Raw genomic sequence first — 24080 nt, 5'->3', positions numbered from 1 at the left:
AAGTGTTATTGAGGATGTGGAGGAATTGGAACCTCACACATTGCCTGTGGGATTATAAAATGATGCAGCCATATAGGAAAATAATTTTTCAGTTTCTCAAGATACTAAACAGAGTTAGCATATGACTCAGCAATTCTAATCCTAGCTATATATCCAAGAGAAGAGAAAACATATGGCCACACAAAAGCTAGTTTACAAATGTTCATAACAGCTTTATTTGTAATAGTCAAAAAGTGGGAACAATCCAAATGTTAATCCACTGATGAATGAATAAATCGTGGTATATCCTCACAATGGAATGTTATTCAACAGTAAAAAGGAATGAAGTACTTGTACATACTACAACATAGATGAACTTTGAAAGCATTATGCTAAGTGAAAGAAACCAGACATAAAGAGCCACATTTTATGTGATTTCATTTATGTAAAATGTCCAGGATGGACAAATCCATCCATACCTAAAGCAGGTTGATAGTTGCCTGGGGCTGGTAGGGAGAAGGGGGTATGGGAAAGGGTTGGGGTAATGGAGAGTGACTTTTAATGAATACAGAATTTCTTTGTGGGGTGATAAAAATAATCTAAAGTTGATTTGGCAATGGTTGCACAACTCTGTGAATATACTTAAAATTGTTAAATTGTGCACTTGAAGTGGGTGAATTGTATGGGTTAGATATAATTGAATGGGTTAATTATGTATAAAGTTAAAAAAAATTATAACCATGAAAAAAATTATTTCCTGGTTCTGTTTACTGAATAGGTCTAGAAATAATTATATACCAGTAGCAAAGAGCTCCCTCAGCACCAAGATTGTAAGTTTTGACAAACTATTCCCAAAACATTTAGGAGGTCAGAGAATCCTAGAATAGAATGTGATGAAAGAATCTAGCTGTATGACAAACAAATGAACCAACCTCTCTGAAAAGGATGGGGAGAAAAAGTGCTGACCTCAGTAACTTTGGAAATGGGTGGAGTCTGTATGAATAAAAGTGAAAGGAATTGTACATAATAAGTACTATAGTCAATAAAGATGCTTCCCTCAAGGGTACAGATTAACAATTCTGAAACCAATATACATCCATACTGGAACTGAACAATCAAGTAAATGGATGGAGAATGGTGAGAGTCAGATTTCTTTCTTAGTGTTGGAGTTGGAAGTTACAGAAAGGCAAGAAGAAGCTAAATTATCCATGTGATAATGGATTAGAGTTGGGGACATCAGTGTGAACCCATTTTTAGCTTGATATAGATATAATGGTTATATATAGAAATATTAATAAATATGTCCATGTGTTATATATCCATACATGTATTTTCTTTCTCTGTCAGCTGAGAGTGCCTAGAAGCAATGACACACCCCAATAGCAGCAAGCACTCCTGTCTTGTATTTCTAATAACATTATCCAGTAAAAGGAACCAGAGCTCTTTGGAGAAATGGCTGATTCTAACACTAGGGCAAGAAATATACATGATGTTCCTAGTGCCAGAAAGTAATGAAGTGTTCAAGAAACCTGCAATGGTAGAATTATATCAAATGGACACAGGTGCCAACTGAAAGAGCTCAATGACCCAAACTGGATCAATTTGAGCACAGATAAATAAAGTTATATTGGATTAAAAATCAAGATATAAAATCAATATCTATGAATACATAGTGCTATAAATAAATAAATAATTGAATGAATAAATGGAGGAGTATAAACAAAATTGTCATGCAGAAGAATTCCAATTTATATAGATACTCCCCCTTTAAGGAGAAGGAACATACCTTACTCCTTAAGTGTGGGTTGTGCATAATAACTTCCAAAGAGGGAGGAGAGGAGTAACTTTACAGTGGGAAAAACCTGACAAGTATTACCTCAGTCTGGTGATCAAGGTTAACATCATTGGTGATAAATCATCTTGATAGCATGAACCTCTGATAGGATGTGGTGAGAACTCTGTGATCTTCCTCCCCAAGCCGCACAGTCCCAGGGCAATTATGAGGAAAACATCAGACAAACCCCAGTTGTTGGACAGTCTGTAAAATGTCTGACCAGAATTCCTCAGAACTGTTAAGGTCATCACAAAGAAAGTCTGAGAAGCTGACTGAGTCAAAAAAACCAGCCAAGAAAAGCCTGAGGAGACTTGTTGACTAAATGTAATGTGGTATTATCGATGGGATCCTGGAACAAAAAAAAAGATTACTTAAAAGCTAAGGAAATCTGAATAAAGTGTGGGTTTCAGTTAACAATAATGCAGCAGAGCTTCCCTGGTGGCTCAGTGGTAAATGGGTTTGATTCCTGATCTGGGAAGATCCCACGTGCCTTAGAGCGTGTAAGACCATGCATCACAACTGTTGAGCCTGTGCTCTAGGACCCAGGAGCTGCAACTACTGAAGTGCACACGTCTGTGACCTGTGCTCCGCAACAAGAGAAGCCACCACAATGAGAAGCCTGCGCACTGGAACTAGAGAGTAGCCCCCACCCACAGCAACTAGAGAAAAGTCACGTGGCAATGAAGACCCAGCACAGCTATGAATAAATAATAGCTATAAATAAATAAATAATACGTAAAATTATTTTTAAAAAATGCAGTATTGGTTCATTAATTGTGACAAATATGCCACACTAATAATGCTAATAATGAGGGAAACTGTATGGTGTATATGAGATTTTTCTTTGTATTATCCCCACAATTTTTCTTTATAACTATTCCACAACAAAAAGTTTGTTTAAAAAAACCAATTTCCCACTAAAAAGAAGCAGAGCTTTTTGAAGAAATGGCTAATTCCTGGTTTGAGGAATAAAATGTACAGTAATAGCCTGAAACATCTTGTTATTCTAGAAAGCAAGTAAGTTCTCAAAAAAATCAGTTGGATTATGTCAAAAGGACATAGGAAGCTGGCACAAAGAGACTCTTCTTGGTAAAAAAAACTGGATACCATAAGCATTCACAAGAACATTTACAGCAATTGATGGAAAGCACTTACCATATTTTAAAAATCATGATCTCTTAAGAGATTTTACAGAAAGAAAGTGAAAAACATTCTTAGATATTCTGAAAATTGGCAATATAAAGGGAAAGAATTAAGCTTTATCCTATATTTTCCATATGGACTGTTTCAGGCAATCAAATGGCACTTCTTTACTCTTTGCTACCTATGATCCTTGAACCTGGATCTAAGCAAGCTTTAGAGCTAACTTAAAATTACAGGAAATATGGAGGATAGGGGAACAAGTTAAGTGAACCATTAAGAAGCAAATAAATAAGAATGGCTCACACTCTTTTAATTATTCAACAAGACAATTGCATGGAGATAAAAGGGAAAAGGAAGGACTTTAGATTCAAAGAAATGTGACATAACCAAAATAATGTGTTCCCCTAATATAGATTCTAATTAATATAAGCTTATTATAAAATTGAATTTTTAAAGATAATTAGGAAAATCTTCATATGGATCAAAGAATTGTTACTAGTTTATTTGGTATGAAAATGGCATTGAAGTTATATAAGAAAATGTTCATATTTGTTAGAGATGGATATTGAAGTTGCAAGGATGAAATGATATGAAGTCTACTTCAAAGTAATGAATCAAAAAAGAGAAAGGGATAGATGAAGCAAGTGTTGCAAAATCTTGATAATCGAAGTATCTAGATAATGGGTTGTTTTTGTTGTTTAGTTGTTAAACTGTGTCCAACTCTTTGTGATCCCATGGACTTAGCCAGCCAGGCTCCTCTGTCTATGAGGTTTTCTGGGCAAGAATACTGGAGTGGGTTGCTATTTCCTTCTCTAGGGAATCTTCCCAACCCAGGGATCAAATCTGCCTCTCCTGAACGGGCAGGCAGGTTCTTTTATCACTGAGCCACCAGGGAAGCCCAGTGGATATATAGCTGTTAATTATACTCTTCTTTCTATTTGGAATATATTTGAAAATAATCATTAACCTTTTTGAAGAGCAAGTTGCAAAAGACATACATCATATTCCATTTTTGTAGCCAGTGTGGTGGGCTCTATGATACACTGTCGAGATCTCCCTTTACTGAGGACGTGTTGCCCTGGCTGATGCCCTCAGCTGTCAGCCTCTTCAGAGACCGCCTCAGCTGTAGAGAGCTGCCTCAACCAGGGTCATACCACTTTTTGAGGTGACAAGTTCCAGTGACTGACTGATGTGGCAGTATAAAGCCCTGGCCCTCTCAGCCCAACTTGGTACAACCCTGAAGGATCATTCTAACTCCAGAGAACCCTGTGGTATTGGCAGTTGTGGGGTCTGCATGATGACATGACATCCCTCTACCCATCCTGTCTGTTTCCTTTCTCCCGCTTCTCCAGATGGTGAGCCCAAGGATGAGTCTCAATAAACACTGTGCATTAACTGTTTACAAAACTCAAGACATGGAAGCAACCTCAATGTCCATAGACAGAGGAATGGATGCAAAAGATGTAGTATATGTATATATGATGGAATACTGCTGCTGCTGCTGCTAAGTCACTTCAGTCGTGTCTGACTCTGTGTGATCCCATAGACGGCAGCCCACCAGGCTTCTCCGTCCCTGGTATTCTCCAGGCAAGAACACTGGAGTGGGTTGCCATTTCCTTCTCCAATGTGTGAAAGTGAAAAGTGAAAGTGAAGTCGCTCAGTCATGTCCGACTCTTCTCGACCCCATGGACCACAGCCTACCAGGCTCCTCCATCCATGGGATTTCCCAGGCAAGAGTACTGGAGTGGGGTGCCATTGCCATCTCTGGTATGATGGACTACTCCACAGCCATAAAAAAGAATGCAATGATGCCATTTGCAGCAACAAGGATGGACCTAGAGATTATCATACTAAGTAAAGTAAATCAGAAAGACAAAGACAAATACCATATGATATCACTTATATGTTATCGAGGGGAACCTAACATATGGCACAAATGGACATAGTTATGAAACAGAAACATACTCAGACATAGAAAAGAGACTTACAGTTGCCAAAGGGAGAGAAGAAGTGGGAGAGGGATGGACTGGGAGTTTGGGATTAGCAGATGCAAGCTATTATATTAATATATAGAATAGATAAACAACAGGTCCTACTGTACATAATACAGGGAACTGTATTCAATATCCAGTAATAAAGCATAGTGGAAAAGAATATGAAAAAGAATATGTGTGATAACTGAATCACTTTTCCGGACAGTAAGAACTGACGCAACATTGTAAATCAGCTATACATCAATAGAATAAATTTAAAAACACAACACAGGGCTTCCCAGGTGGCTCAGTGGTAAAGGATCCTCCTGCCAACGCAGGAGACTCCGGTTCGAGCCCTGGTTTGGGACAATCCCACGTGCCGTGGAGTAACTAAGCCCATGTGCCACAATATTGAGCCTGTGCCCTCGGGCCCGTGTTCCACAACACAAGAGTAGCTCCTGCTCACCACAGCTAGAGAAAAACCCCCACAGCAACGAAGACCTAGCACAGATCAAAATAAATAAATAAAATTATTTTAAAATAAATAAAAATAAGAAAAAGCACTGTGCATGCTAAATGCCATCTCAGAGTCTGCTTCCCTGGGAATCCTATTTGTGACTGTCTGATGGGTTGGATTGTACTGCTGCTGCTGCTAAGTCGCTTCAGTCGTGTCCGGCTCTGTGCGACCCCATGGACTGCAGCCACCTGCAGGCACCTACCAGGCACCTCTGTCCATGGGATTTTCCAGGCAAGAGTACTGGAATGGGTTGCCATTGCCTTCTCTGGGTTGGATTGTATCCCACTCTAAAATTCATATGTTGAGGTCCTAACCTCCAGTAGCTCAGAAGGTGATCTTTCTTAGAGATAGGGTCTCTAAGGAGGATTAAAGCGAGGTAATTAGGGTGGGCCCTCATCCCCTGGGATTCTTATGAAAAGGGGAAACTTGGACACATCTGAATTGTGGGAACACGTGCAAAGTTCTCTTGCAGAGTTTGGCATTACAAGAGAAGGAAGTATGGGGACTTCCCTGGAGGTCCAGCAGTTAAGATTCCCTGCTTTCACTGCTGGGGGCACAGATTCAGTCCCTGGCTGGGAAGTTGGGGAACTAAGATCCCGCATGTCTCACAGCATAGCAAAAAAAAAAAAAAAAAGTCAATAACAACAAGAGAAGGAAGTATGGGCAAATACAGAAATCTGTTTCCTTTTATAAGGACCGAAGTATGCATAGGAGATTTTTCTTTGGTAACATTCACTTCTAGTCCTTCTGGGCATCTTTAATGGCCAGTGGAACACAACATGGGGGGAAAACCCTGCTTCCATTGACAATGCTTCAGGAAATAGGTTGCTCATATGAACAATTGAGAAGAGATTCAGAAGATTTCTTTAATTCCAAAATGTTGACTTGCAGTGGAAAACAATGTGATTGACCTCATTCTCCATCTTGCCAGAAAATAGGATTAATGTTTACCTCAGAACAGGAATACGAGGCTTAATGTTTCAGAGGAGGTTTTTGATGAGTGGTATTTAAGAAATTCAACCTGTTTGAGCTGCAACTGAGGTCACCTGTTTTCTTGTTTAGCTAAACAGGAATTCTATTTTGTTCTTCCTTTAGTACCGGCCTGGGTGCCTGGTACTCCCCCAGAGGCCAACAGTCCTGGCCCTCTCACCTTCTGAGGGTGATAATGAGGCTTCCTGAAGTCGAAGCCAGGCAGGTCACTGCCTCTCTGCCCCTTGCGTGGTTGCCACTGGAGGGTATGCCTTTCCTGTTCTGGGGTTCTGAGCCTTTTTTCCACAAGGAACACTTTCCATACCCAGAAGGGTCACTTTGGGCTGAGCAGCTTCAAAAAGGCAATTAACATTAAGTGGGAAAGCAGTCTCAAAACCTTGGCAGCCAGCGGACTGCAGCTCAAATCACACATCTAAACACTGGGAGTAGGGAACAATGAAAAGGAACAATTGCTTAGCGGACATTGAAAACCTATTTTCCTAAAGCTACAATCATGTCTCTCTCTTTCAACCCCAAGATAAAGGACACGGTTGAAGCTCTTCTCAGAAAGCAGGTGGGATTGAGGAGATTTATTTGTGACTTACTGGAAGCACAAACAGAAGCTTTTATTGTTGATAGCTAGGCTGGGTGACTGCCAGGAGACATCCCAGAGGAGCTGGGTTGCCAAGTCCTGACACACAAAGAGAGCTGACCTAGTCCTTTTTTATGCTGACTGCCTACTCAGAAATTATATCAGAGAACGGTATTGAAAGACCCAGTGATTTAAGACAATTATGGAGACTTTAGAGCAATCCTAGTTCTAAGGGACCATTTAAAGGGCAGTGGTGAAGCAGTATAATCATTAGTTTTATGTGCAACCACTGTTCAGTTTCTGTAGGGAAACTGCCCTGAGACAGCTCTACATGGCCAGACATTCAGTACCACCATCTTCCTCCTCCTTGGAAACTACAGATTTAAGTTCAAACTTTCAGCAAATGCTTCCTAGAAACCTCCTGGGGAAAGCATTGTTAATAACCAGTAATTACAGGCTAGGGAATATTTTTCAGATTCTGAAATGTAATTCAGAGGGAGGAAGGGACAGTGTGTACATGCTGGGATGTTTGGGAAAGAAGAAAGAGAGCAGGGGAGGGAGAGAGAAAGATCAAGTTTTTAGGTGAAGAGTAAAACCTGAGATGTCACTTTGTCAACAAAGGTCCGTCTGGTCAAGGCTAAGGTTTTTCCAGTAATTATGTATGGGTGTGAGAGTTGGACTATAAAGAAAGCTAAGCACTGAAGAATTGATGCTTTTGAACTGTGGTGTTGGAGAAGACTCTTGAGAGTCCCTTGGACAGCAAGGAGATCCAACCAGTCCATCCTAAAGGAGATCAGTCCTGGGTGTTCATTGGAAGGACTGATGTTGAAGCTGAAACTCCGGTATTTTGGCCACCTGATGCGAAGAGCTGACTCATATGAAAAAACCCTGATGTTGGGAAAGACTGAAGGCAGGAGGAGAAGGGGACGACAGAAGATGAGATGGTTGGATGGCATCACCGACTCAATGGACATGAGTTTGGGTAAACTCCAAGAGTTGGTGATGGACAGGGAGGCCTAGTGTGCCGCGGTTCATGGGGTCGCAAAGAGTTGGACACGACTGAGTGACTGAACTGAACTGAACTGAACTGAACTGAATCTACAACATGGGCTTCCCTGGTGGCTCAGAAGTAAAGAATCGGCCTGCCAATGCAGGAGACAAGGGTCTGCCAGTGCAGATCCCTGAGTCAGGAAGATCCCTGGAGGGGAAATCTTGTCTGGGAAACGCCATGGACAAGGAGCCTGGCGGGCTACAGTCAATGGGGTCACAAAAGAGTTGGACAGGACTTAGTGACTAAACAACAGCACATCTACAATGTGGAGGAAGACATAGGTCTTCTTAGACACAACAGAATCCTAAGATGGTGGGGCTAGAAAGAGCTCTAGAGATGATTTTCCTGTCCCTCACTGGTCATTTTACTAATGAGGAAAAGTGGAGCGACCTGTCCAAAGACGCAGTGCCAAGTGGTGGCACAACAGGGCTAGATGCCAGGTGCTGACTCTTGTCACAAAACCCTAACTTCCCATCCATCTGTGTTTGATTCCCACTTTGCCTGACAGCTCTGGCCCCTCATCCATCAGAGGTTTTGGACAAAGGGAACAGTTAGCAGGTGGGATTCTGACTCAGTACAATTACCCTTCAGCTTCTGTCTTATATCATCTCATCCTAAAACAAGTAAATCAGTTCTGTTTTTCCACCAGCTCTTATTTTCTTAATATTTCATTTGGAAAATATGACACTTAAGTATAAAAGAAGAAGAATAGTCCTAAAAGATCTTTCTACAAAGCAGTTCACATTCTATGATCTTTTATTATGGTATGGATCCACACATATCCCACACTTGTAGTATCATCTGCTGCAGTCTCATATCCCCTCCCCCACCTACAATAAGTTTGTTCTTTGTATTAACCTGAATCCCAAAGATTTTACCAGGATGCAGTCCAAGGATCACAAAGGACTTAAGGTATTGGCTCTTCCAGATAAACCGATTGAAACCATTTAATTTGTAGTATACTGGGGGAGGGGCATGCACGGTAATGGGTATAATATAAAACATAATAATAGTGTTTGTCTAGAGCTCAGCCTTGGGTCTTTAATTACCTTCTTCTCACCTTTATTATCATCTTGTAGTCTACTAGACATACTGTCGCCTCAACTACCAACAAGCCAATATAGTAATTTATGTTTATTTCTTTGAGGTACACACTGTAAAAAACAAGAATGACACAAATGGGGACTATTTAGTTTGGATTCTTAACAGATGGCTGGTACCTAGCACCCAGAATCCTCCAGGCATCTGAGTTTTATCTTGTCATCCAATGCTTATTCCGTATTTCCTTATAGAGGAAGGGAGGTAATAATCCTCTTGCTTTCCTCACCTGGTCTCCAAGACCTAGGTGAGGGCATATATGGGGAAATGAAGAGATATTCTTCAAAGCTGGGGAAGTAAAATTGTCCACATAAATGTTTTAAAATGATTAATGTCTGTATAAATACACCCTTTTGCCTCAACACAAGAATTTCTCATTCTTTCAGGTATCTAAAAGAAATGTATGGGACTTCACTGGCGGGCCAGTGGTTAAGACACCATGCTTCCACTGCAGGGGGTCCAAGTTTGATCCCTGACCAGGAAACTGAGATTTCACATGTCACATGGCCAAAAAAATAAAAGACAATTAAAAAAATTTACATGTGACCAACTGAGTCAATAAAAATTAATTTTTAGGCATCTACTCAGTGGCTTCCCAGGTGGCTCAGTGGTAAAGAATCTGCCTGCCAATGAAGATCCCCTGGAGAAGGAAATGCAGCCCACTCCAGTATTCTTGCCTGGGAAACCCCTTGGACAGAGGGGCCTGGCGGGCTACCATCCATGGGGTTGCAAAGAGTTGGACACGACTGAGCATGCACGCAGTGATGCGGTGACTCAGTGTTCAGTGATACACCTAGTAGTATGGAGGTCAATAGTAATAGCTGATGTTTACTGAGTTCTTACAGCATGCCCAGCGTCAGCTGAGCATTAGCACGTGAGCTGCCTCATTTGCCCTTATAGCCACTCCTATGAGATAGGTCCCGTTACCATGTCCACCTTAAACATTAGATCTAAGGCACAGAGAAGGTAGTCATTTGCCCAACATCATACAGCTGGCAAGTGGGACAGCCAGGATTTGAGCATAGTTTGATTCCAGAATTTATGATCTTAAGGAACTGTACATCATGATTCCCACCTTCAGTAAATTTATAGTCTAGTTGGGTGAAACCTGTCTAACACACATTAAAATGACTGTAAATTATGTTAGATGCACGTATATAATCAAGTGCTAAATTAGATGCTATCAACTGTGAACGCTTCAGAAGTTCAGGAGGCACAGGGAGCCATGGATCAGGCAGGCAAGGTTTCTTGGAGCTGATCCTTGAATTGTCTCTGAAACGTGCACAGAGAAAAGACCACCTCAGGCAAGAAGGAGGCAAAAGAGCTGGAAGCAAGAGTGAGCAAGACCTGTGCAGGAGGAGGAAGCACTCAGCCTGCCCACAGCTCTGTGGGGCTGAAGGGAGGGGCTGGACTGGCTATGACGTCCTTTAAAGCAGAGCAGAGTTTAGGCTTGTGCAGCAGCAGGGAGGGAGTCATTAAAGGCCCTGGATCAATAAAGCAATATTGGGCTATCCCATTAGAAAAGGAATGTTTAAGGAAGATGTGCTTGGCAGGATATAGACGATCCCTCTTATTAAAATCCACCAATTAAAGATTGATATAAAGCTTAGAAAAACATGTATGAAATTACTCTAAATTGTTACCAATTCTTATTCTCAAATTCACGGTTTATTCTGTATAATCTTTATGATTTATTTTTATCCTTATTTCACATGAGCAAGTTCTACCAATTTGATCTCTACAATACTTTTCAAAGCTGTCCATTTCTCTATACTTCCTTGCCATTACTTTAGTTTGGCTACCATCCTAAGGGAAAAGGGAGCCATCAGAGAAGCCTTTCTGGAAGAGATGACATTTTTCCAGAGTTCTGAATATTTAGTAAGAATTAGCTAGGTGTGAAGGGAGGAGGTAGGAATGGGGATGGGGTTGAGAAGGTGGGAACAAGATGGAGGGGGAGAGGGGGGATAGCATAATGGGCAGAAGAAAGAAAAAAAGTTAACAGACACAGAATTTAGTGCTAGACCTGAGGTGATGCAATAAGAAAAATCAAAGGTGGTGTTAACTTAGTGACGGGTATCACTAGTGGGTGGTGAGGGCCCAGATTTCAGGCTGGAAGGCTGATGACCTTGTTGTGGTATCTAAACATTTGATCAAGATGTCACTTCTTAAGACTTCCGTGGTGGTCCAATGGTTAAGAGTCCACCTGCTAATGCAAGGGACACAGGTTCACTCTCTGGTCGGGGAAGATCCCACATGCCATGGGGCAACTAAGCCCAGGTGCCACAACTACTAAAGCCCGTGTGACCCAGAGCACATGCTCCACAACAAGAGAAGCCACTGCAATGAGAAGCCCATGCACCGAAACTAGAGAGTAGCCCCTGCTCTCCGAAGCTAGAGAGAAAGTCTGCACATAGCACAAAGACCCAGGACAGCCAAAAATAAGTAAATAAATAAATTTCTTTTAAAAAGTCACCTCTTACACCCTGGAAGACAGACAGCCTCCAGTGTGGCGGATACAAAGGGCCCTTGAAGAGATGACGTATGAGCCAGGCCTTGAACACACAATTTGGCCTTCTTAGTGGAGGGAACAATCTTGGCAAAGGCACCATGTCTGGTGGCAAGAAGAACAAGGATCCTAAATGCCAGACTAAGCTCTGGGAAGATTAATCTCTTTGAGGGTATGGGGTGCTGGGAAATAGACCTCAGTAGGGATAAACTAAACTAAAGGATAAGATCCATTTGGAAACTATGTATTGTTTTAGAGATATGTTGAAAAACAAATTAAGTAAAAAATTTAAGTTATCTTTCAGAATCCAGTGAGAAGTTAGTGCTAGATTTTTTTTTTAAAACAGTCTTATTGGGATATAATTCATATACCATACAATACATATTTTGAAAGTGTACAATTCAGTGGTTTTTAATATATTCACAGATTTACACAAACATTGCCACAATTAATTTTATAACACTTTTCATCACCTCCCCAAAGAAACCCATTTCCACCTTTTCTGCCAGCTCCTAGTAATTTACTAGTTTATTCCTATCAGTGTGGGGTTGTTTACTTTGGACATTTCATATAGAAGGATTCAAAGAATATGTGATCTTTTGTGACTGACTTCTTTTATAAATGCTAGATCTTGCAACTTCATGATTTGTCATTAAATAACCAATGGTTATACATTTTCAATTGTATTAGGAAGTAATAATAGTAAATATTCAGAAAACAGTCAGTGGGGCAGGACAGTAGTATAAGGATAAAGACTCTAGGCCAGGAATCAGGAGGTTTGAGTTCTTGTCTTGTTTCTGCTCTTAACCAGGTGTGTGATCGCGAGCAAGGCAGCACCTCTCTGGGCCCCAGGTCACCATCTGTAAGATAAGAGGAATGGGATTAGAACAGCCATCCTTAACCTTTAACATACAATAGAATTGCATGTGAAGCTTTTTGGAAAAAAAAGCAATCCTGGGATCTCACCCCAAGATATTTCAAAAGCTTCTAAGGTGAGTTTGTTGCTTGACAGGCGTTAGGTATTTCAGGGCTTACATGTTCTTTAGGTTTCCTTCTAGATCTGACATCCTGTGAGGTAAATTTATTTACCAGTGCATTTTGCCTAGACTCATACCTGTGGCTTTTGGTGAAGTCCCTCTGTCTGTGGTCAGTAATTACATCAAATGTGAGGTCCTTGTGATGATGCTCTGGATACAGCAGTTTCTGGTGGTAGTGGTCCTGGGTGCCTGCCTTGAACTCATTGTGAGTCATAGAAATAACCAAGAGCAATTTGCGTTCCCAAATACTTCCCTCTCTACTGAGGACAGAAATAACTGAAAATAAGGAACAAGCTATGTGAGTAGATAGCATACGTGTGGTGTATTCCTAAGCACTGAAATCTGTGACTGTGTGTGTGTGAAAGAGAGACAGAGGGAGAGAGGCAGATGGAGAGAGAATACTTGATGTTTTAAAAGCCCATTTCCCCCTAGACAACTGGTCAAATTCCTATCTTGTGAGGCTACTTTAAACAAGATGGGAAGAGATACTGAACACTTTTAGGGGAAGTCTTGAGTTCCGTACTTTCTGTTTACAAGAAAAATGTAGACATTTGACCTCCTTGAGTATTAGCGGTTCGTCACTCTCATTCCTTTTTATCTCTCTTGAGCTGCCAAACTCCTTCTTAAAGCGGGAGAAGGCGAAGCTAAAATTATAAGCCTGGCCTCCACTTAAGAAAAAATAGAGAAAGAAACCTCACAAATGTAAATGAATTAACACTCACTGTTACCTAATATGCAGTGCTCAAAACAGCAGGGAGAGTTGCTTGCTTCCTACTTTAGTTTAGTTACAAAATCAGTCTTCAGCGCATGGTTTTGTGGCCATCTTATGCGAGTGTGTGCTAAGTCACTTCAGTCATGTCTGACTCTTTGTGACCCCATGGATGGTAGCCCGCAAGGTTCCTCTGTCCATAGAATTCTCCAGGCAAGAATACTGGAGTGGGTTGCCATGCCCTCTCCTCCTCAAAGCTTCCTTTTACTAGGTATGAAATTATTTTATTCCATAAATCTTATGACATTTTGGCTTTTGAGTTTACTTTATCTAATGATTTTCATGTCTTATTTCCCCTCATCCCACTTACCTTTATGCACAATTTTCTGCTGTATAGTTTTTCACACTTTAATATCTCTGAAGTCAGGAAGCACCTCACAACCAGTGGTATCTGAAGTTCAGTGAAATATGGTAAGTTTTTTTTTTTTTTTTGGTAAGTTCTTTTTGAGTGAGCTTTTTTACCTCCTACCATCCACTGAATGAGGTTCTTCCTTCCAACCAAATTTAGTTCTAATTCATAAATTTTACAAAAATGAAAGTGAAAGTTGCTCAGTCCATAGAATTCTCCAGGCCAGAATACTGGAGTGGGTAGCCTTTCCCTACTCCAGGGGACCTTCCCAACCCAGGGATTGAATCCAGGTCTCCCTCATTGTAGGTGGATTCTTTACCAGCTGAGCCACAAGGGAAGCCCAAGAATACTGGAGCAGGTAGCTTATCCCTTCTCCAGCAGATCTTCTGACCCAGGAATTGAACTGGGGTCTCCTGCATTGCAGGCAGATTCTTTACCAACTGAGCTATCAGGGAAGCCCTTAAATCTCATAAAAGTCTTACATTATTTTTGTGAAACTATTTGATATTAATATAATTCCAATAGCACTCTGACATATATATTCATAAGAAGTGACACATAAGTCTACCTTATTTTAATGACTATATAATATTCTATTCTCTGAATATAATTTTATTAGCTAGTCCCTACTGATACTGCAAATAATGTTCAGATAGACATGCTTTGTATACTTACCTATTTATTTCCCTAGGATGCATTTCTAAAAGCAGAGAATGATTACCTGCATTACGGGTACAATGCAGCAAGCTTTCCTCTCCCTATGTTTTCATGTGATAACTGGGCTGCAAACCATTATTTCCAATCTCATGATGATCTTTTCCTTTCTCTTATTCATTTTTTTTTTTTAGTGGAGTAAAACATACAGCATAAAGTTAACTATTTTAGCCATCTTTCTGTGCACGGTTCAGTGGCATTAAGTGTATTCATGTGGCTGTGAATACATCACGGTTATCCATCTCCAGAAGGATGATCAAATCGCACTGTAGAAGTAAATAATTGCTGCTCCTCACAACTTATTTATCTATGAAACACACATTTGTTGAATAGTCTCATGTGTCAAGTAGTATATTTGTTACCCATAAATATTATATTAGTGAAGGTGGTTTTGTTGCAAATGACAGAAAACCCAACACAAACTGACAAGCAATAGTTTTCTTTCCAAACATAGCTGAATTCAATTCTGTTTCCATCACCAAGATTTTGTTTCTCTCTCTTTTTCTCTTGGTTGTCTTCTCTCCAACTAGTGCCTTTATTTTCAAACAGATTTATCTCTTGTGATATGAAAATGACTGTAGCCCTGCGCCCTACTGACTATGTGTGGAAGAAAGAGGGAGAGAAAGAAAAGAATTCCTCTTCTAGTAACTGGAGAAAGTCCTGAGATTTACTATGATTGGAAAGGCTCAGAGCACAGGGCTCCCCTAAACCAGTTAGGCCACCGGAAACAGGACAATAACTGGCTGATTTAGGCCTGTGTTTTTTCCTCCACCCTGGGACAGGGTGTTGGGGAAGCCCCATCCAGATTACAAACCTCGAGAGCAGAGAATTCAGGAAGAAAATCAAGCCTGTTGCCAAAAGAACAGGAAGGGACACTGTGGTGACAAAAATAATGTCCACTTCCATTCAGGAGTAGAGCGAAGATATCATAGGAGAAACCACATCACACTCACATAAATGCAGTTAAAGAAGAGAGGCAGTGAAGTTTTGTTCAATATGGTGGTAGTTTAGGTGCTCAGTCGTGTCTAACTCTTGCGGCCCTGTGGACTGTAGCCTGCCAGGTTCCTCTGTCCATGGGATTCTCCAAGCAAGAATACTGAAGTGGGTTGCCATTTCCTTCTCCAGGGATCTTCCCAACCCAGGAACTGAACCTGGGTCTCCCTCATTGCAGACAGATTCTTTACTGACTGAGTTACAAGGGAAGCCCTGTGTTCAGTACATCAGTTTTAAAAAAGCATATATAATGCCTTGTACTGTACTGAGTACTGATGCTATAACATGTTAAAAAAAATTCAGCCTTGGCTGTCAGGAAATTTATATTCTAATGAGGAAACAGACATGTAAACAGATCTAATAGGCTGAGTGTTAGGAGAGGTGGGCTTGCTGCAGAACCCCAGACAAGGGCACCCACATCCTGAGAACCCAGGAAAGTTTTTCTAGAATAAATGACACCTGAGCTGAATCTTGCTATATGACATGAAGAAGGTGGAAAGAGACTTTAGGATAAAGAAAACTGAATGAAATGGTTAGAGGGGAATTATAAATAGTTCAGTATCCCAAAACTAACATCTGTGGAATGCTACTATATGCTAGACACTTCTCAGTCCTTTTCCTAAGCCCTTTTTCCTAATTATATTTCATATAATTAATATATTCAGAGAATATCAAATAACCTAGCATCCTAGAAGGAAGGTGCATGAGAAGAAAAACAAAACATAACAAAAACAAGTAAACAAACACCAAAAGATCAGCCTGATAAAAACAGGTTGAAATCAGAGTATGGAAGGGCTTTCAATATCTGTAGTATACCTAATTCAGTAGGTATTAGGAGCTAATGGAAATTTTAGGGCAAGGGTTTGACCTGACCAAAGCTATACTTTATAAACATTTTCCAGATTCAGTACCTCCAAGATGTCAGAGAGCAGAAAGAATTATATATGGACAAAGGTTGCTAAAGTATGCCAGCTAGAGGTCAAGAGTCCCCTTCTGCCCCTGTGACTCTCAGACACTTGCTGATCTTGTAAACGCTCTTCCTAATGCCGTCTAAAATCTTTGCTTTATTGGACCAACCCTACATTCTTAATCTACAGAATATACCCTTCTCTTGCCTTAACTAAAATTTGTTGGTTTTTTGTTTTGTTTTGTTTTCTTCTCTCAAGAATTCACTTCTACTGACCCCCTTGAGCAGAGGTAATTGATCATCCCACTGGACTAGAACTAATCCACTTAAAAACCATTTCTAGCCACCTCCCTCTTCTTTTGAGGACCATCCAACCCTCCCCCTCATCTTCCAGGCTTCACTTATTCTTCCCTCTTCAATTTATACTCAACTGAATGTTTTTTGGCAATTATCATTTAGATGCTAAATCCAATGGGCTTCATGTTTTAACTTGGGGATTTTATTGACCCATTGTTTCTTCACAGATTCTCTAGAAATTATTTTTTCCTGTTTCTCCTCATATGTCTCTGGCCATTCTGTCAATCTCTTGTGCAAATTCTTCCTATCTCCACTTCTTAAATATAAGTATGCCTTGGGCTTCTTCCTCCGCCATCTTCTCCTCTCACTTGCTATGCTCCTTCAATGCTTTGAATCATCACCCAAGTGCTGGTGAACTGACAGCTCACAAATCCATACCATCAGCCCCAGGTGCTATCCTGAATTTTAAAAAGCTGTGTGTCCAATTGCCTACTATGCAGCACTGAGTTGATATTTTACCAGAAGTCTAATTCTGCATCCCTGAAAGAGTAAACTCTTTCCTATCTCCCCACCCACCCAAGCAAAAAACTGGAAGTCACTTCAGTTCTTCTGTTTCACTAACCACTTATAATCAGTCACTGAGTACTGTTCATTCTGCCTGTTTAGTATCTCTCATAGCTCTTTCTCTCCATTCTCATTATAATTTCTTTAATTTAGCATCTCATTGTTTATTTGCCAAATTGTGTCCAACTCTTTTGTAACCCCATGGATGGTAGCCTGCCAACCTCCTCTGTCCGTGGGATTTTCCAGGCAAGAATACTGGAGTGGGTTGCCATTTCCTTCTCCAGGGGATCTTCCCAAGCCAGAGATCAAACCCACATCTCCTGCATTGGCAGGTGGGTTCTTTACCACTGGGCCACCTGGGAAGCCTTAGCATTTCATGATCCTTTACCAAAATGTTAGCTTTTTATTTTGAAGATTGTCAGATATACATGGAGTGTAATAAAACCCTACATATTCATCATCTGAGCTGAATAATTATTATCTTCCTGCCATAGCTACTTCATCTGTTATTTCTACCGTGTTTTAGGGCAAATCCAGACATCATGATATGTCACTCATAAACATTTCAGTATGCTGTTGTATTACATTACCACAGTAGCATTTTCACACCTAACCAAGTTAACAAGAATGCCTTAATATTATCTAATACTATGTTTTTCTTCCAGATTTTCTGTTTGCAGCTGGCCTGTTTGAATCAAGATCCAGACAAGGTCCACACACTGCATGTAGTTGAAGCCTCTTGGAAAGTAAAATAGTTCCCCTTCTTTGATCCTTCCCATTGAAATCTTTTTTAAATTAATTACTTTTTTGACCACACCTTGTGGTTTGCAGGATCTTAGTCTCTCCACCAGAAATTGAACCTGGGCCCCCTGCAGTGGAAGTGTGGAGTCTTAACCATTGGACCACCAGGGAATTCTCCCTCCTGGCTCTTTAAAGAGATTGAATTAGCTGTCTTGTTTCACCTAAATTTTTGCATTGTCTCTCTGCCTTGGGTCTTGCTTCTTCCCACCTCTTCCTTTTCTATCTTCTACGCTGCTGTCAGAGCCATCTCTCAAAACTGCAGTTTGGATCATGTTACTCCCCTGTTTGTAACTCTTCAAAGGTCCCCATGACCTGCCACAATAAAATCTAAACTTCTTCATTTGTCATATAATGTTTTCACTGATCTCTACCTAAATTTCCAGTTTAGTGCGATGCTTCCTTATACTAAGCAGACCAAAAAAATCCCGCCCCCTCCCCCCCACCATCAAGCACCAGACTCACTCTCTATCTGAATGCCATGCACTCGCCTCACTTCCACCTGGAAAATAACCTTCATTTCCCAAAGCTCAGCTCAAGTATTACCTCTTCTATGGCATTTTTCTGATTCCTTAAACCCCCACCAAGGCAAACTGACCATTTCCTCCTTCCATACAGGTTCCCACCCATGCTCCACTGCACCTAAGCAATTTACACTTCTGGTTCTTTCTAAAGCTCCTTGAGGCTGGGTCCTACTCATTGTAGTAGTCTTATCAGCTTTCAGGGGATTAGCAAAACATGGGCTTTTATTAAAAGGTTGTAAGTGGATGAATGATAAATGAAGGGATTTACATTTCAACCTAGAAACACTAGATTTGTTCCAAGAAGAAATTCCTGACAGTCTCTACTGCGCACAGTTCTTGAGGCTGTAGGCACGGCCAGGCTGAGGTCAGAGACAGGCCCACGCTCATCTGAGAGCAGGGCCCCAGACCTCAGCCTATTGAGTGTCATCCTGAGCCACTGTGAGAGGCATGTGGCATTGGGTGACTCAGGTTCTATTACAAGACCACTGGGTTGGTTCTTAGTAAAGGGAAGCATTTCTGAAAACAGTGCTTGGGTGAGGGGAATTCCTTCCTTGGAGAAAGAAAGTTGCTTTCCTGGCCAATAAAGCTTATTATCAAGCATAGGCTAAACTAGGAAAAGGCCTGTTAGTGACAAAGCTGATTAGCAAGCTGTTGTTCAGCACCATGTGTTTAAAGCCTGTGAACTAATTTCATAACACTACGCCGGTCGCCTCCTTCTTTCAGCCTGTGTTTTTCATGTCTTCCAAACAAAGATACTAGACTAGATGATCTCTAAGATTCTTTCCAGTCCTAAAATTTTATTATCTAATTCTTATATAATACCAGTGTAACATGATATGATAAAGGTTCAAGAATTATTAATGGCATTTTACAGATACGGAAACTGGAGGCAGGGGGCTGGGGATTTGCTTCAGAAGAATGGATGCAGGACGCAGTGCCAGGGCCCGAATCCTTCTAGAGCTCTGTCTTATGAAGCAATGAGTATTTGCTGCTCTTGGGTAGAACTGCTGTGTCTTTTCCTTTAGTAAGCTGGTCTGTTTTCCCCCCAGGCCTGCAGGAGGGGAAAAAAAAAAGAGTATTAATATGAAAGATATAAATTAAATATTAGTGTACACTCATTCCACTCACACAGCCTATAAGGCTTTGAATCTCACAGTGTTGAAAGTAAGAAAAGTCAGTGGTGCTGAGACTGCCAGGGGCCAAGCAAGAAGGAGGCTAGAGGAGAAGGAGAAGAGATTTGAGCGGCTGGGGATGCCTTTCTGTGTCTGTAGACTGGGAATGGGGGTGGGGAGCTGATTCCAAGGGCATAAAGACAAGGTTGGCCTCCTCTCTTCCTCTCTGTTCTTGGCAATAGCCAGTCTAGCTAGAAAGAGCAATCTGTCAAGTCTAATTAGAGGAGAAGAAAGTGAACAATGAGCGCCCACCTCTAAAATGACAGCCCAGTTTAATGGTGTGGAGGAGCTTGGGAGGGAGGCGTGCTTTGTCTGCCTGGAACTGGTTCCTTTAAATATGAATCCCTTCTGAACTCAAACTGCAAAACAACTTAAACTGGATTCTTACTTACTTCACTAGAAATCTTCAGGTCCCTGCGCCTTTTAACACAGGCACATCCAGCAAAAGCAGATGAGAACCTGGCTCTGTTTCAAAGGTGAGGCTGTAATTGAAAATAGATCATGCGGCGTGGACATGGTGCTGCTGTCTGTAGGCAACTGATATTTATTAATGTGTTCGTTTCTCTTTTGTGCTTAATTATATTGGTGATAATATTTCTCTTATTATTTTTGCAATCCTTTTTATTATAAGGTTTATAATTGGCTACTCAAATTTCAGAACAGCCTGAAATTTCAGTAGGACCACAAATAAGCACATTTTAAGATGCAAAAAAAAAAAAAAGTGTAATGCATTTTGGCTTATATTTTAAATGGCCTCTCTGTTTGGATATTTTAGTTTTTGTATCAAAAGTAAGGTTTTATAAGAAAATAATATGTTTTATATATGGAGTCAAACAGATATATTCCTTAAAATAAATACATGAATATGGGTTATTTAAGCTTAAAAACTACACATGTGCATAACTATAGCTTCAAGTAATGGAGGCCTATTATTAGCAACTGTTATCTGAAGACTAATGGTTTGTTAATTTAACTCTGCCTCATTGTGGGGCATTCAAATATCTAAAGGTACATAAAATAATCATTATCTGAAGTGGAGGAGAGAGAATGGGAAGAAAAGATGCAAAAACACATTTATAAATGTCATTCTGCTTGATTTTGCTGTTCTTTCCTGAGCATTATTTCATTTACTCCTCAAAGCACCCTCTGAAGTATGTTACTATTATCTTGATAGATAAGGAAACTAGGGCCCTGAGAAATTAGCCCAAGGTTACAGAGAAATGCAGAGTCAGGCCTTGTACCCAGTCATCTGGCTCCAAGCCTAGTGTCCTTCGCAGCCTTGTAGTTCTGGTAGAGTCAGGAAACATTACATTAAAAAAACCATACAATTGATAATGATAATGCCAGCACGAGGAATCTCTTCGAATCTCTCAGTCTCTTATGGATGTGAATGAGGCAGTGGATTTTAGTTTGTGTATTTGTATCATTTACTTTTTGTTGCTAATCTTTCATTTTCTAACAGCATTACTTGTTTCTTTTCTGTCCTTTTTTTTTCCCTTTTACATACACATTATTTGAATAAATTATCTAATAAAAAGATAACAAAGAAGTCTGCCAATACTACGCACCTCAGCCTGGACCCAGTTGTCTCTCTGGATAAACCTATTATCAATTTGAGGTGAAACTAATTGTTTTCTATGTGTGTTTGCATAGATGTGTGTATATTCATATTATACGGTTTCATATCTTTCTAAAACATAAATGGTACCATTGTTGTACTTTTTATTCTGCAGCTTGCTCTCCTTTCTTTTTCTAATTTACTATGCCTTGTGGAGATCTTTTCTTAGCCACATATTTAAATCTAATTCATTCTTTTTGTTACATCACATAGCATTTCCTTTTACTGTTTCCTCTCTACTTTGCCTCAGCTTTTGAAATGGCTTATTCCATGTGAGTCAACATTTAATTGTATCTGCATTTATGGGACACGTAGAGACAAGCGTAAGCTGTATGGCTCACTGGAGTGTTAGTAAGAAAGGAGGGAAACATAAGAACGCGTACCAACACTCTCAGCTGAGGTGAGATGCTTAGGGCAAGGACAGTGTTATCAGATTTGTTGCCTCTCAGCTAAGAAGTTGAGCATTTGCTTTTTAAAAAATCAGCCCGTTCTCCAGAGATATATTCCTTATATAAGAGACAGTAGTAACATACTTGACAGTGCCGTGGGCATTAAATGAGACAACATATAGGAAAGAACATCAGACTCAAACCGAAATGTGTCCATTATGAAGTGTGTTTACTTGGTTTCTTCCCTCTCTCCCTCCCACTTCAGATATTATGTTGTGAGGCAACCCCTCAAAGAAGGTAGTAAATGGAACTAGAAGTATCCCTATTCGATATTCTGGAGCAGGAGCCTCAAAGCACTTACCTTGGAGACGGATCTCTCTCTGGATTCAAGTCCCTGATGTGACTCTCTATTAGTTGCGTGACTTGAATAATATCTTGTCATATGTAAAATAACGATAGTAATAATAGTAAACTGAGCCTGTAGGGTTGTGGTGAGGTTGAAATGAGATAATTTGTGTGAAGCATTTACACAGTTTTCTGGTATAGCAAAGTCAGCTGCTATGGTCATTATCAGAGAAGCTGCAATAGCCCCATTTTCATTTTCTGTCCTCAAAGTATCACTATCCATTTTCTTCACATGTGACAAAGAAGGCAGGCCTAATCTCAGGATTACAGCACAGCCTACACACACACACACACACACGCTTATTAGTTGTTAAATTGAAATGCCTTAATGTATGAGGTTAACACTGGAAAGAACTTTGAACCTGTCAGATGAAAGGCATTCTGCAATATAGTCTCTGGGTAACAGGTAATAACCTAAACACAGGGTAGTATTATGACTATACATGCCCAGTGCTATTTTATCCAATTTTCCTGTTAATTACAAAGGTATATATAATCCTTTAACACCTGCTCATTCATTTCTTGTCTAGCTTCAGAATCATTTTAGAAGCTTACCTGTAGAACTTGAGCCAACAGATCACGTACTTACACTGGGCTGGTTCCCTGGCTGGAGGTTGTTCTCACTTCCTCTTTAACCTGCTGGAAAAAACGAGGTTCCCCAGGAGCTGGTAGACAGCTGCTTTCCACAGGGCCCAAGGATTGAATACAAATGTGCAGATATTCTGTTACTCTGGACAAAATACCTGATATTTAGTGAGCACTTAAAATCCTCCCAAAATGGAATTGTCTTAAAGAGCCTGAGAATGCCAGTTGAAGGGACCGAAGGTACTTTATTTTGGGGGGTAAATTCCCAGGAAATGAACCTACAGCATTTCCAAAATATTAGCCTAGTCCTCAGCCCATTAAGCTTTCTCTGACCAACAGAGTCCATTTTCTGTTGCATGGGCAAACCCTTTCAAGCAGGCCCAAACAGAAATTCCAGCTGGATATAAAAGGCCACCTCAGCTGTCAAGCACAGAAGCCTTGTGCAGCTTTGGTTTAAGAATCAGTCCAGGGAGCAGATGCTCTGAGTGCCTGGGGTGTGGCAGGCCTATTCCTGATACAAGGACAAACATCCTTTCTCTTAATTCCACACGTAAGTCAGGCACAGACAATACTAAATGTTTTTATCTCTAAAGGAGCTATATTAAATCATTCTTATGAAAAAAAAAATCACTTGTAGTATAAAAAAGTGTGACTTCTCAGAGAGCCCTTATTTCTTAGCAGACAAAGGAATATGTTCATTAAATCATACCTCTGAGGAAGAGATTCTTAAGAACAGAGTGCACGACATCTATTATTTGGTTAAGAAGGGCTCAAAGCACTGTCTCTATTACCCCTTTCTGAAGATGACCTTTTTATTATATTTTTATTTGATAAGGAGAGGCACCTGTTTGAAATTTTTGCCTAGAAACCCAGAATAAAACTTATAGCGTGTTAGAATTGTAATGAGTTTGCCCCTGCATTTTACAGTCAGAGTTCAGGGCTCTAAAAAATATGCTGTCCAAATTTTTATTGGGAATTAACTTCCTTTGCCTTCCTCTGAGAGATGAAAGCAGCTGGTTATGAGACTTGAGAGAGAGCCTATTTTCCAAGGAAGAACAAAGAGAAAGCGGGCACCCCTCCCCCTCGGAAAAGCCACTTTGCTTTGTCTGAGCCGACTCCCTTTGAGGACTGTGGCAGGAGAGGCTCAGAGCTGTGTCCCTGCCGATTAGCTTAATAAACTCGGTTCAGCAGTCCTGGGGATGTGGGGAGGCGTGTGCTTGCCTGCACAGTATTAATGTTATCAGCGCCCTGTTCCTGTATCGTCTCCCCGAAGTACACTTTTGTAAGACTGAGGGAG

The sequence above is a fragment of the Muntiacus reevesi genome, chromosome 4 (genome assembly GCF_963930625.1).
Source record: "Muntiacus reevesi chromosome 4, mMunRee1.1, whole genome shotgun sequence".
Classification (NCBI taxonomy): domain Eukaryota; kingdom Metazoa; phylum Chordata; class Mammalia; order Artiodactyla; family Cervidae; genus Muntiacus; species Muntiacus reevesi.
This window is presented reverse-complemented; position numbering follows the sequence as displayed.